The 14,625-nt window shown below is 46.4% G+C and overlaps 1 long non-coding RNA gene across 1 annotated transcript; it reads right to left on the bottom strand.

Annotated features, from left to right (window-relative positions):
* Positions 1 to 7,058: 7,058 nt before the first annotated feature.
* Positions 7,059 to 11,559, bottom strand: LOC133077879 (uncharacterized). Its single transcript, XR_009697800.1, has 4 exons — positions 11,412 to 11,559; positions 10,585 to 10,668; positions 8,476 to 8,579; positions 7,059 to 7,380 (listed from the first exon to the last, which is right to left on the bottom strand). It is a non-coding gene; the product is annotated as an uncharacterized LOC133077879 (long non-coding RNA).
* Positions 11,560 to 14,625: the final 3,066 nt, after the last annotated feature.

Raw genomic sequence — 14,625 nt, 5'->3', positions numbered from 1 at the left:
AGAAGCCTTAGGCGTGGCCAAGGCAGATGCTGGAGGCTTGGGTACCACCCCCTCCTGATAACGCTGAAGAAGAGAGGGACCTGGCCATGGGGGCCGGGGGAGGGGTGCAGCCCGCAGGGGAGGCCCATTCGTGTCCACCCAGTGGCTCAGTGACCTCCTCCAGACCTCTAAGTTAGTGAAGCTAAGGCAAAAGACACATCACAACAACGATGATGCTATCAAACAAACGATACCATACCAGTAAGACCGTGACTGCTGTCTTAAAAAACCCCTGAAAGTCGAGCTGGTCCTCATATCTTGAAAGACTATAAAATGCTTCTCCCCCTCCCCTCTGTCATCTTTCTGAGTTGACTGTTCCCTACGAATGAGTCATTCCAATAGAAATGTTAATGCATTTGACATGCGTCAACATCACGCTGAAAAAAAGCTGTTGGATGGTTTCACCGGCACAGGTGGCACAAAGCACTGAAGATGCGTGTGTCTGCCTTGGCCTGACACTAACTCAGCATGTTCAAAGCTAATCACTCGTGGGATCCTGACGTCAGTCCAGTGAAGGAGTCTTGCTCACCATCTACGATCCTGTCTCTCTTCCTTTTAGCAAAAAGTGTGCTCTTGATCGAGTCGGCCTTCTTTCTTTCTTAAATCAGAAATTTGTATGGAGACTGTACTACATGCAGATACTGGCAGTATGAAAATAAAGTATCTGGAATAACATGCAAAATTGGTAGTACAGAGATGACACACAATAATATATGTGAAAACGCAGGTGTTTGCACTAAGATAATTGTGGCTTTCTGATTTTTCAGTGTGCCCGTATGTAACAAGCACAAAAATGACCTATGATGGCCTCGGTCATATGTGGGTACTTCTCATATATTAACTTTCTGTGAGACCCATTCTCTGGGGATGCTGACCCCTGAAAACCGTATTTCCCAGATTCCCCTGGGAACTGGCTTCTGGTTACTTTCGGTCACAAGAGGTACTGGCTGGAGTCTGGAAGCAGGAGATGAAGGGTGGCCAGGGTATTTCTTGCCCTCTCTCTGTGTCGCGTTCAGCAAGAGACAAGCAAGGCTTGTCTCTCCTTCACGGTTCCAGCCCCACCAAGGAAGCCTCCACCATCCAAGCTGTTGTCACACAGGTCCAGCTTTTGAGTTTGGATAACAGCACTTCCTTCTTTTGTCTCTCTAGCCCCAAGGGCGGTAGGAGACCCCAGCCGTTGCCCATCTCCGGTTGCCTCCTCAGACCCTGCTTGCCTTTTGTCAACACCTTCATGCCCTGTAATACAAGGTCCCATATTGAATTTTTGCCATTGAGCTCCTAGTTTTGACTCTTCTTTCTGACTGGAGTGTGACTGATCCAGAACATTCTGAAGGGTAACGTAAAAGTGGGATTGGAATTTCAGCCTGCTGTTATCTGACTTGTGCCTTTTCAGTTCATTTCCTGTCGGTCCAAAGAACATTCTGAAAATTATAGATGTTGTTCCGTTCAAACTTTCAGGGTATGCAGTTTTTAATAGTATTGTTGGCATATGATTCTCCCTATGAACAAAAACCAAATGAGACCCTGAGGGATTTATAGTCTGGAGGTTGTGGGTAGTTGAGGAGAAGTTTCCAAGACGATTCTGGACTTGGGTGGGGAGAAGCTTGTCCAAATCAAAAAAGATGGCACATCTTGGTGGAATAATCAGCTTCTCTCTCCGATGGCCATGTGTGCTCCATCCAGCTGGGCTATTTTGTGTCTCCTTTCACAAGACCAGCTCTGTTTCACTCCCGATTCACACGGGAGCTTGGCAAGATGCTTGTCTTAGACGGGTTCCCTTGTACCTGAGACTTGTTACTTTTGAGAGAGAATTTGGTCCCAGTCTGGAGGACTTCACTAAGGGGAAGGTGAGGCCTGGCTTTTCTGGAACTTCAAGACAAGTTGTACCAAGGGGGAAACGGCTCCCAGGTCCAGGTGTGATCACACCGTGAGCACTGACACACACATGTGGTCTGCAGCTCTCGGAGGTGTGGTGAAGTCAAACCAAACCAAGGCTCCACGGTGGAGACCTGAGTTTCCCAGGTGCTAACAGGAGCATATCCACAATGAGGCCACCTAAAACTTGGCCAAGAAAATTAGTGATGGGCGTACCTCATAAAACATTTAAGTTCGGGCTCACTTCAATTAAGCCTCTCAGAGCCTCAGGTGTTTGTCCAAAGCTTACCTGAGCCTGAACTCTTGGAACCAAGGGAGTTTGCTGAGACCTGCATGAACATGCTTGCCCATGAAAAGTCTGGCAGCAAGAACCCCTCACCCCCATCTCCACCCCAGTCCAAAAAGATCCCAGCCGAGGACTACGAGAAGTAGCTTCCAAACATTTCTAAACTCTGAAAAGTTTGGATTTCACTTTAACCAGAGATGCCAAGTATCTGCTTTTTATTCGGGGGTGGGGTAGGGGGTGAGATCTCAAAAATTATCTTTCTGTCCCAGATGATGTTGTCACATAACATGGAATCAGAATGTCTCCATTAGACAAATAATCAGTGCAGGGCACAGCACAAAATGTGGTTCTTTCTTTTCTAATCTGTGTTGAAAACTGTGGACTGGATTGAGTTAGATTTGGGGGTCAGTTCAGGCCAAATGGAGGTGGCTTCCTCTCACTTCCTATAGTCATTAAAAGCCTTTATCTAATATATTTAATGACAACAATAACTGACATTAATGGAACTCATACTCTATACCGGCCTTGTGCCGAGCATTTTATAAGTGATTATCTCATTTCATCCTCAAGGCTACTCTGTGGGCTGGGTGCTGATTGTCTACACTGCATAGACAAGAGAAACAAGCTGTGGGAAGTTACATTACTTGTCTGAATTCACTGGCATTAAGTGGCAGGAATTGAACTCGGGTCTCTCCAGGCATAGAGCCCAAGCTCCTAAGCATTTTGCTGGATGAATCTCCGCTGAGACGGTTTTCATAAGCAAGAACAGAGCTATCATCTGAATAAATGAAGCTGGTTCTGTTCATAAGGAAATGGGCATGAAACTGCTTTGAGAGTGGCAAAGCCTCACAGAGAGGCTAAGATTTAATTATTACAAAGAAAGAAATTCTATGGTGTGGGAGGAAGAGCAGAAAAGGGAGAGTGGGGAAGATACTGATCATGAAATAAAAAGAACCGTATCTTGGAAATGTATCAGTGTCATGATTATGAATTTGTAAAACTTAAGTATTCAAGGATTGGAGGGGAGAAATATGGAGAAATGGGAGAAAAGATTAATTTGTGGGGAGGTGTGAAAACAGGGACAGATCTTTTCTTTCTTTAATTTAGGTTTCCATTAGATCATTTGTGCATATTAAAAAGACCCTATGAGTCCACATCAAGAACTGGGCATTCAGGACTATTGCGTGGTTAACTGCAGCCCTGCAGACACAGTCTTGGCACGTCAAGATTCTGTCACCGAACAGTGTTTGGAGGGAGCTCAGATTCTACATGGCAAATGTCTGTATTCTTTCATAAGGCCACACTCTGAGATGTCGCCCTCATGAGAAGGAAAACCCTGGATTGGAAGAGGAGGAAGGAAGCAAACTTTGTGCCTTGACTTTAAAAAGGCTACAGGCTCTTCTGCATGTTCTTAGAAACACGAGTTGCGATGGATCTCACGTCCGAATCACCTGGTGACCCTTTAAGACTGCAGATTTTTCAGATTCATTCCTAGACACTGTGACTTAGAAGTCTAGTGAGGCCAGGGAATCTGTAACTCGTACCCCATTTTAACAAACCCTTCAGGTGGTAGGGATGTCAGCGGCCGGCAGACCACAATGGGATAGAGGAATTCACAGCTCAAAGGAGAGGACTTTATGCCCTGATTTTCACGAATGTAGAAACTGATATTTGTTGTACGTCAGTATTACTGAGCTCATTCTTAGAAAACCAGATTTTCATGTTGGTGGACAATGTGAATTTGGGGAAAGCCACATGCTTAGCTCTATGTGAGACCTTTTCTATATAGTCTCATTTCCTACGCAGAATAACCTTGTAAGATTAGGATTATTTTGCAGGTAAGGGAACTACAGATTAAGAAGGTTTAAGTATCTTGAGTGAGGTCACACAGCTAAGAAGTGTGGAGTCAGGATTCTAAATCAATATGTATTTGAGACCTTTTCTGTATACCATGTACCTTCTAAACCTGTCTTCAGGTTAAATTTATGATGCATCTACTGTGATTGGACAACAGTTATTCAGGGGAAAAGGTGGACATTATAAATGGAATGACCAAATTCACAGAGCCAATGCCAGGTTTTAGGGCACACTGGCCTTACCCAGGGAATTTCAGTCCTGAGGGCTGAGTCTTTTCTTAATGGGGTCCCATGGTTCAAAGCATCTGCTCTAGGGTCATCAAAGTAACCTTTCTACTGATGGATTGCCTCTTACTACCCTTCCCCATTTGGGACTCAGTCAATGGCTACCACTGATTAGCTGCCATGACAGAGGATAAGCTCAATACATCCTCCAACCTGGTTTGACTTTGTCATGGTCATGAAAATGGCGGGGGCAGGGGGGAGCATAACCTTCTCTGCAATTCCAACTTCTCTTCTTTAAATGTTAATAATATTCCATTGTTATGATTATCAAAAGAGCATATCAACTTTTTCAGTGAACAGTTATTGAATTCTGTCTAAGGCTGTGTGCTAGGGAGGGAAGGGGATTTAGATTTCTGAACAAGACAAAGCCCTGCCCTTGGGAAGCTTATATTCTAGAGGACAGAGCACCAGTGACACACAGAAAATAAACAACTGAATACATAGGATGTCAGTGAACATCGGTGTGGAAAAGAATAAAGCAGAGTAGGAAAGATAAGGAAGGGACAGTGGTCTGTATTATACGTATTCATACGTATGAACACATATGAAAGTAGATACTTTTGAAAACTTTGAACACTAGGAAAACAATATAAAATATCATCCAGAATCCTACTATTGATACGTAGATATAACCACTGCTAACAGTTTGGTCTGTTTTCTTTCAGACCTTTTTCTCTATTGAGTTGTGATCATATCCTATCTGCTTTCTTTTTTTTTAAAATTATTATTTATTTATTTTATCTTTGGCTGTGTTGGGTCTTCGTTTCTGTGCGAGGGCTTTCTCCAGTTGTGGCAAGCGGGGGCCACTCTTCATCGCGGTGCGCGGGCCTCTCTTGTTGCGGAGCACAGGCTCCAGACGTGCAGGCTCAGTAGTTGTGGCTCACGGGCCTAGTTGCTCCGCGGCATGTGGGATCTTCCCAGACCAGGGCTCGAACCCATGTCCCCTGCATCGGCAGGCAGATTCTCAACCACTGCACCACCAGGGAAGCCCCCCTATCTGCTTTCTTGGTGTAACCTGCATTTTTTTACTTAACAGGCCATAATAATTCTTCCATGTCATTAACATGATTTCATAGTTAAAGGTTTGCTAAGTGCCACTGTAGGAATGCACTACAATCGATTTAGCTATTTCCTCTGTTGTTGGTCATGTAGATTACTTCCCATTTTTCCCCATTACAAATATCACACTGATGTTCTGTCTTAGATAAATCGTTGTGTGGATATCTAAGTATTTTTTCAGAATGAATTTGTGTGTTTCTGAGTCAGTTTTCTGAGGCTCTTGATGGATGTTGCCAAACTGCCCCCCAGAAGCAGGGGGGACTCGGTCATCTTATCACAGTGTGTAGCAAAGCCTTTCCTAAGCTCTCTCAAGAGTTCTGTTCTGGGCTTGCATTTAATTTGACCCAGTCTTGAGGGGCCAGTCCTCCCAGGTCTGAGGATACAATACTCATGTGCCACTCCCCGGGGTGACACTCGAAAGGACCCTTCCCATCTGCGTGGTGGAGAAGAATGCCTCTGACCACATGGGCACCTTCGCCAGGATCTGAAGAGGTGACCTTCCTCCCTTCCCCCAATCTTTGCTCGAGTGAGTCTAAATCTATTCCTGGCCTCTCAGGGCCCCCCCCTCCAGGATGCTGTAATCACAGCACTAACCTGTGTTCACATTTCCCATTATCGAGCAGAAATCCCCCTGTGCATCGACATAGCCTGGCTGCTTCCTAATGGCCCCAGCTCCCAACTTCTAATGGCCCCATCTCCCAACTTCTAATGGCCCCATCCTCATTTCTCCCAGGAGCCAGCTCTTTTTGTTAGTGTTTTAAGATTCCTGGTCCAGATGAAATTTCCCCCATGATGTCCATCTGGCCAAATTGAAGGTGATGCAGGCAGTGAGACAGAGAGACGGGTGTGTCTGCGTCAATAGGACAGAGGAACGTCCAGGGCTATCCATCTTCCATCTCCTCCAGTGACATCCCACCGCCCCCTCGTCTGCAATGTGGGGATGAGAGACGACATCCCTAACAGCTAGCGCCATGCCACAAAGACAGGGTGGATGCAGGTACTCTGCTCAGAGCCCTCCCTTCCAGCCCTGACAACACGAGAAGATACTGCTTCTTTCTTTGTGGGTCAAACCCCTTCAGAGTGTGGCCCTTCCCCCTTTGCAGATCACCCCATGGGAGACGTAATCTTTGGAGGAGATGTTACCAAGGGCAACAGGGACTCTATGCACGTTGATCCTTCCGGGGGTCTGAGCTGTTTGTTCTATGCCTTAAGAAAGAAGCCCTTACCCACACTTGACCTCAACTGCGGCTTCCTCAAAATAAATAAAATGCTTTGCTGATGTAGAAAATCATGCTCAGCAGTGATTACAAAGCACGCTGCTAGCATAAAAATAATGACTGTTTTACAAAAGGAAAATATTATAAGCACTGGACGATGCCAGCATCTCCATTTTTTTTTTTTTCCGTTCCTATGAAGCCACCTGGGGATCAAGTTTTCCATTTCTCCCTTCCTTGATTAAGGTGACAGATTACTCATGGGCTTCCACAGCCAGCTGCTAAGTACACGGGTTTTAGGCTAGGCACCCACTTCTGGGAAGAGAGGTGGGGGAGTAAAAGAAAAAAAAAAGTTCTTCAGTTGCAAATTCAAGAAGTTATCTCTGAACTGGGATTTAATTGTTAACCAGTAATTAAATTATGAAAACAAAGAAGTCTTCTTTCCAAATCCCCAAAGGATTCCTGGGGAGCAGACTGCAGCCTCTTTGTGTGACAACAGCACATGCCAGCAGAAGGACATTCCCCACAGGTACACGTGCATCCAACTGCCTCCTGGAGCTCTTGCCCACCTTCTCCCAGGTGCCTCTAGCGTTCCCACCTCGCTCAGGTTTGAGGGAAAAGTCACTCATTAGCTCAACAAATATGATGGGGCTCCCCCTTGGTTCCAGGGATTCTGCTGGCGCCGGGGGTTCAGAAGTGAGCCAACTACAGAAAGTTCCTCCCTTCACAGAGCTTTCATTCTAGTGGAGTGAAGGCAGATCAGCCACTGGGAAGGAAGGAAACAAACGCAGTAACTTCAGGGCATGTGTGGTGCTTGCAGGAAATTTAAAAAAGCAGGTGATTGAATGCTAGCGGTGTGAGCAGCTCATGGAGAGTGGTTCCCGCTCCTCCATCCCCTATTTCATTCTCAGGAGCCAGAGGAATTGTCTGAAGAGAAAACCTGATTCTGCGTAATCATGGGAATTTGACATTTCATTCCTGGTCCTTTCAACATTGTCTTTTTCCATCTACTAGATTGTAAGTGTCCTGAAAGCAGGGATAGGGCTGCTTTGTTAACTTCATCCTCGCAGTGTCACATATAGTAGAAGCTCAATAAATATGTGTTGAACGGATGGATGGATGGATGAATCAAGAAAGGCTCTATTTGAGGAGGCTTCTGTGATTGACACTTAGGAGAGGGGCTCAAGCTACTTCATATCCATCAGGGAAGCACCCAACTGGAGGGGCAACAAGAAGCACCGTATGGGATCCTGTGGGCTTGGGAAGCCGACTCCAGGTGTCTGAAAGTGGCACCTCCGTGGCCCTTCACCACCAACCCAAGCACAAAGCCTGGAAAGGTGACCTCAGAGCCTCACTTTGGTGGTATTAGGTCTAGAAGGGTTTCCATAGGGAGACCACTGAGAAGTATGGTTGACTCAATTCCTTAACATCATAATTCAAACTCCTAAGAAGGTAGGAGAGATTGTAGGGAGCGATGGGAGTGTAGCCCCTCAAGGGCTCTGAGACACTTAGATTAGGATCTCTACGAAGGTATTCTGGGTTCTTCCTTTATTCACAGGGCTTCTATAATCTCCAGTACACCTGATTGCTATTTATGCCCACCAGCTTGGTTCAAACCTTTAATGAATGTCTTTGCTCAGAGGTCTTGAGGCTGAAGGTCTTTTCTTTTTTGAATCATCAAAGATTTGAAAGTCAACCTGGCTTCATCAAAAAGGCAGTGAATTCCCTATTAAAGGAAAGACTGAGGTCGAGGCTGGACATGTCAGGGGTGTTAACACAGGTTTCCCCCGCTATCCGAAAGTAGAGCGTCCCTACAAAACCTTTTGTAAGCTGAAACAACGTAAAGTGGAGAAGCAATTACCTTTCTTCCTAACTGCGAAAATCCTCTTCACATTTCTTCCAGTTAGCGAAAACAGGTACCAATGCAGGTCATCATAAAGAGAACTTGCAAAATGTGCAGGGTATCTGCAGATCAAACACCGGATAAGAATTGAAAAACAAATTGCTCTGAACTACTGTCCAAACCTGACCTTTTGTGAGCCTGTGACATAAAACACTCATTCTATGAGCCGTCAAAGTGGACTTTATCCTATTCTGTATCCATGTCACACACTGGAAGTCAGGACCCAAGGGTTTTCTGGGCCTTGTTTTTCTCATCTGCAAAAAGGGGTTGAACAGTTCTATCTCCCAGTGTGGTTGGAAGGGTTCCCAGGTGTCACACTTAGGAAACACCAGGGTCCCACTCAGCACTTCATAAACCGTGGAGGCATTTGAGGGTGAACTCTTTCAGTTCTGGGGCACTGAAAGTTTAACACTTCTTAATAACACTAATTACACTGGGCCAAGGCAGAAATCGGTAGGACTCCAGTGTTCCTGCTCCCCGATTATGGAAGCAGTAAAAAAAAAAAGTGTCGATTTTATCCCTTTGGTGACCTGTACACCCACCTAGCAAGACCAGGCCTAAACATGCGGTCCCGATTTCTTGTCTTAGGGGAAAGACTCATGTTCTTAGAGAAGCTGATTTTTACCAGTCTCAATAAAAAGTAATTTCCTATTCATGGAGAGCGGATTGGACTGCAAGAGGCCCTGCTCAATGTTCTCAGCAGATACGTGGATATCAGACCCAACAGAGGACATGTGCCCGTGCTGGTTCTTCTTCCTATCCACCCTCACCCCAGCCTCTACACTATGTCCATCCAAGAAACCTCAGCGCAAACATCACCTCCTCCAGGAAGCCTGTCTTGATTGCTATAAATGACTTTTAAGTTCCTTTATACTCTGTGATGGTGTCATGTATGTATGTCTCTCTTGTAACATGGATAGCAGTTTAAGTTTGGGCTTGTGATGGGGTTTGGGTAATAGATTTTTCTCACTTGACTGCAAGCATTGGGGTGGGAGCCCCCAGTGCCCACCACAGAGGCAGAGTACCCTACAATGAAATGCTTGTGGAAGGAGAAAGGACGTCTGTGTGGCTCTTGGCTATAAAGAACACTGAAAGTAGGAGACACAGCATTGTGTGGGTAGGTGTCTCACTGCCCTGCAAGGCTTGGGAAGGAGCAGAGGTTGCAACCAGAGGGATTTAGGTTAGTGTTCAGGAAGAAAGCAGCTTTGCAAACATTCTTTCAAATTCCAGGCTGCCTAAAGAGTTAGAGTGGGATACCAGGGAAAACAGTCAGCAACTATATCAGCCTCTACAAACACAACAATCTGCTTTGCCCCAATCCTGATTTTTATTTTCCATAGGTTTTAGAAGATAAACTTTATGGCGAAAGATTATGAGCAGGGTTTTGGCTAGGCTTCTTAAGCTAGGGGGATTTAAGGAAGGAGACAGTACTATCTTTCTGGGACCCAGGGAATCTCTGGGGATGCGTGGAGCTGGAAAGGCTCTCAGCAGCTGGGTAACCCTGGGTACGGAAGTTCAGACACATCTCCTTTAAGTCATCAGAAGAGAAACACCCCTTGGCTTCTGCTGTGTTAGGGAAAGAGGGGAGCACGACCAGATCCTCTCCCCCTGGAAAAGGGCAGAGGGAAGGCTAGTCCGGGCCTTTCAGCTCAGCCTATTAGGCAACAGCAGACTGCGTACAGACATGCTTCGCTGCAGTGCCAGGCTCAAAACAAGGGCTAGGGTGGTAGGTAGCCTTCTGCCAGGTAGAAACCAGCCTCGCCAGCAGACACTCCTCCACCAGACAATCCTGCTCCCAGCTATGGGGCCACTTCCCAGGCAGTTTCCAAACAAAAAATAGGATTGAGTTCATTTCTCACTGACTTTTTTTTTTCTCTCCTGCATTCCGAATCCCTACCTTTTGCTGTTGTTTTGAATTCCTAATTTATAGGCCATGGCGCTCTTGGCGAACAGAGACGCTCGCTAGGGAGCACAGAGAGGAGGGGAAGCCTCCACTCCAGCCCTGGGTCTGCCACTGGGTTCCTGTGCGACCTTGGCCAGAGGCGCTGCTGTGCTCACCGTCCTCACCTGTAAGTTGGGTTAATTTTGCCTGCCGTACTGACCACGCCAGCCAACGGTGAAGCCATAACCAGGAGAATTGGAAGGAAGCCCCTTGAAAACACAGAAAAAAAGAAACTTTGTAGGACAAAGAAACACATTTTGTTACCTATGCTGAGCTGGGTGGTTCTCCACAAAATTGGGAAATAGTGACTCCCCGCATGCAGACGGGTTTATGTTAAGTGCAGCCATGTGTTAGAGCAATGCTTCTACAGGCTGGTTCTACCTGGCGGGGGGCGGGGCATGGACTCAACTGAGATGCACGCCTAGATGGGGGACCCGGGATCCCCCATACCTCAGGGGCTATCTTAGAGTTCTGCGACAACACAGAAAGTGGGTAGAACCAAGGGTTCTGGAGCCAGAGACACACTCGGCTTCCAGTCCTGGGTGGTGCCTGGCCACCTGGAGCAAAGTGCCTCAGTGCTCGGTGCCTCAGTTTACCCATCTATAACAAGATTTAAATAGGAGGAAGCATGGCAATTGCTTCCGAGCAAAAGCACAGCGTCTAATACAGAGTAATACAGTTGTTCAGTACAGTGTCTGGTACAGCAAATGATAGTTATTATTTTACTACTGATGTTATTATTAATCCAAAGTACCCAGGGCTGCCTACACCTCAATTCTCCTTCCCTCTTACCCAGGAAATCTCCCTCCTGAAAAACTTCGAAACTGAGGCCCTGCTTTGCAGCAAGAAAACTGTGCTCCTCAAGGCCAAATGCTCCAAAACCAGTGTCTGTATGGGGATGGGGGTGGGGAGGACTTTCGTGGGAGGGGGGGTGCGGGGGGGTGGAATTTACCTTTTGGAAGTGACCCAGAGGCCAGTTAGAGACAGGGGGGAAAAGGAGGGGGCGAGAGAAGCTGCCGGTGCTCTCGCGCAAGTTCACTGAGTTGATAAAGTTATTAAAACATAAAACACGCACAGGCTCCAGGAGGGAAAAATTAATACAATAAAACAGCCCGCGCGTCCAGCCCTGTTCCCCCAGGCGGTGCAAAGGCTGGAGAGCGAGGGAGCCCGAGGAACGGGTCGGTCAGGTGAACCAACCTCCCGGGGCGCGGCGCAGGGAGGCGTCCGCCCCGCCCAGGCTCGCCCACAACTCAGTGCCGGCCCCTCCTTTAAAATAAAATTTAAAAAAAGAAAGAAAGAAAGAAAAAAATGCCCCGGCGAGAGGCCCGCTCCTGCCGAGTCCCCGGGGCTCTCGCGGCCATCCCGGGAAAGAGCGGAGCCAGAACGCCCCTCGCGCGCCATTGGTCCACCCGCGTAGCAACAGCCGCGCGCCGACCAATGGGAGCCGCGGAGCCGCCGGCCGCGGTCCAAGAACCTGGCTGCCAGAAAGTTCCCCGTCCCAGCCAAGAAAATAAACCCAGGCACTCTTCAGATTCCAGAGCTAACTTTTCTTTCTCTTCCTCCCCTCCCCCTTTCCCCGTACAACTTGTCTTCACTCTTAGTTGATGCCTGCCTGAGTTCCCAAACTCCGACGCCTTTTCTAAGGTCATCCCTTCCCACCCCCAAGGGAGAAACCTCATTAGAGGTAAAAGAAAGGACAGATTGAAAACGGTTTGTCAGGCTTTCAAATCCCACTCGGTCCTCATCACCAGCGACCCCTGGCAAACCTCAATTACAATAGCTTCACTTTTAATAGTGTGGTGTTTGTTTGAACAGATCTGCAAGTTCTGTGCCCAAAAGAAGGGCCCTTTGAACACCTATTGTGTGCCAGGCTTTGTCCTCGCAGTTTTATACGTCTTGCTGCATTTAATCCTCCTTGTAATTCTGGGAAATGACTCGCCCTGTCTCCATTTAATACATGGGATGTTGACGTTCAAAACGAGGAACGGAAGTGTCCGAGGAGACACCGTTGGTATGTGGTCTAGCAGGATTCAAACCCAGGCCAGCCTCTTTCCAAAGACCACTCCGTTTCTGTGACGTCACACACCTCCGCGAGCCTATTTCAGTGTAAGACATCCTAAAGAAATGGTGCAGGGTATGAGAATCTGATCCAGACCCCGCTGTTTGTTAATAAGCCAGAGTGTGACTTGCACAATCGCATGGGGTCTTGACAGTGAGAAGGTCTCATCTCACACTTGGTTTCAGGCTCTGCTGGTGCTGTTTTGAAATTCTTAAGTTTTGAAGACTGGGCCTGCGAATTAGGTAGCCAGCCCTGCATCCAGGGATAAGAAGCTTCCAGGACGGTTCAGTGAAGACAGCTTATTTCAGTGTCCCAGAGGGATCTCTCAAGTAATGGAGGAGGCTTGTAAGTCTCTCTCTCTCTCACTCACACACACACTTACACTTACAGTTCTGCACACACCCCGCAGATTAGTCAGTTTTATTACACTGTAACTGTAATTTGAATCCCCAGTCTATTCAATGGGAGTGTATATATTTATGGCTGTGTTTAGGTGTGTGTGTGCGTGCGCCCGCGTGTGCTAGCTGGGAGAGGGAATAGGGGATTGGGGAATTTACGACACACAGACACAGCCCTGATTATTGACTCTATTCTTTCCCTTTGGAGACATTACAAGGGATTTGAACCAGGCCCTGCTTTTATGAAATACATACTTGGGAGGTTTTGGAAAGGCCATAAACGCTGGTCTGTGTGAGGCTGAGGTTGGGGTGGTGCCAGCTCTTCTGGGAGGAGACAAGCCTTGAATACACTCTCCACTGGGCCTGGCAGAAAACCCACGTAGTCCTGCATCTGTTTTACCCCCAAATCCAAGTCTTCTTTCCTGGCAAAGAGAGGCCTGGTTTTTATTCCCCCGATTGTGCTGATTTTACTTTCTGAGTTAGGAGATTATCAGTGAATCATTGATGGTGTGAAAGTCTGGATGTATCCCTGACACTTACTGTGCCAACCAATATGTAAATTGTGTGCGGTCCGGGTTGCAAGGGACTGCGCGATGGCGGATAACTTTGGAGCCCTTGGCTTTGTGGTTAAGGGAACGGAGGCCCAGGGAAGGAAGCCCAGTTGTGCAGCCTAAACAGCTGGGTTGTAGAGGTCTTTGGGTTATAGAGTCCGCTTCTCCTGACTTCCATTCCAGGCCTCTTTCTTGCTTTCATTTCTGCATGAGCAGAAAAATGCCATAAAGCATTACGTAATCAGTTCATGTGGGGAAAGGTTAATTTAATGAATAGCAATATGGGGTCAAAGGGGAGGGTAACTAACATTTATGAGTGCTTGGAACTTGCCCCTGCTTTGCCTACACAGTCTCATCTAATTGAATCCTCAGGACAACATTGAGAGAACATAGGTAATATTATTTTTATTTAACAGATGGGAAAAGTGAGGCACAGACTCATGGTATAACTTGTGTAGGGTCCCATACCTTATAAATGGATTAGCCGAGATATGAACTCAGTTCTTCTTTATCCCTGAATAGCAGAATTAAATTATTCAGATCATTATGGCTCCATGGCGTTCATTTTAATGACCATATAAACCAGAGAAATGAGTCTATACCTGCCAAACATAAGTTGTCTGCTGTGGTCAACATAAACTAACTTTGGGTTATTAATTACTCTTAATTCAGTTTAGTCTTAATTTTTTGGGCTTTCTGGTGATGCTGTGCCCCATTCACTTTGAAACTACAGACCCACTAAAAATCTCAGTCCAGCCAAAGTATGTCTAATGATTTTCTTGGTGGGTGTTTCAGAAAAAAAAAAAAATATGTATGTATATATATGTATATATATGAATATATATATATATACACACACACACACATACACACACATATATATTAGCAAATGGCTTCACTGATTAAATCATTTGGTTCTAGGTGAAACTGGCAAATATTGGCAGCCATTGTAATGACCAAGGCTTCCCCCCAGGCTTCTGCTCACCAAGTAACAGTGAATCAGTGGATGCAAAACTTACAACTATGAAAACAGCACGTGTGACTGGGTAAACATAAATCAATAGAACTGTAGAGCCCCACAAAAGATATATCTGATCCCTACCCCACAGAATCTGTGAAGGTGACTTTATTTGGAAAAAAGGTCTTTGCAGATTTAAA

This window comes from Eubalaena glacialis, chromosome 18 (assembly GCF_028564815.1).
Source record: "Eubalaena glacialis isolate mEubGla1 chromosome 18, mEubGla1.1.hap2.+ XY, whole genome shotgun sequence".
NCBI lineage: Eukaryota > Metazoa > Chordata > Mammalia > Artiodactyla > Balaenidae > Eubalaena > Eubalaena glacialis.
This window is presented reverse-complemented; position numbering and strand designations above follow the sequence as displayed.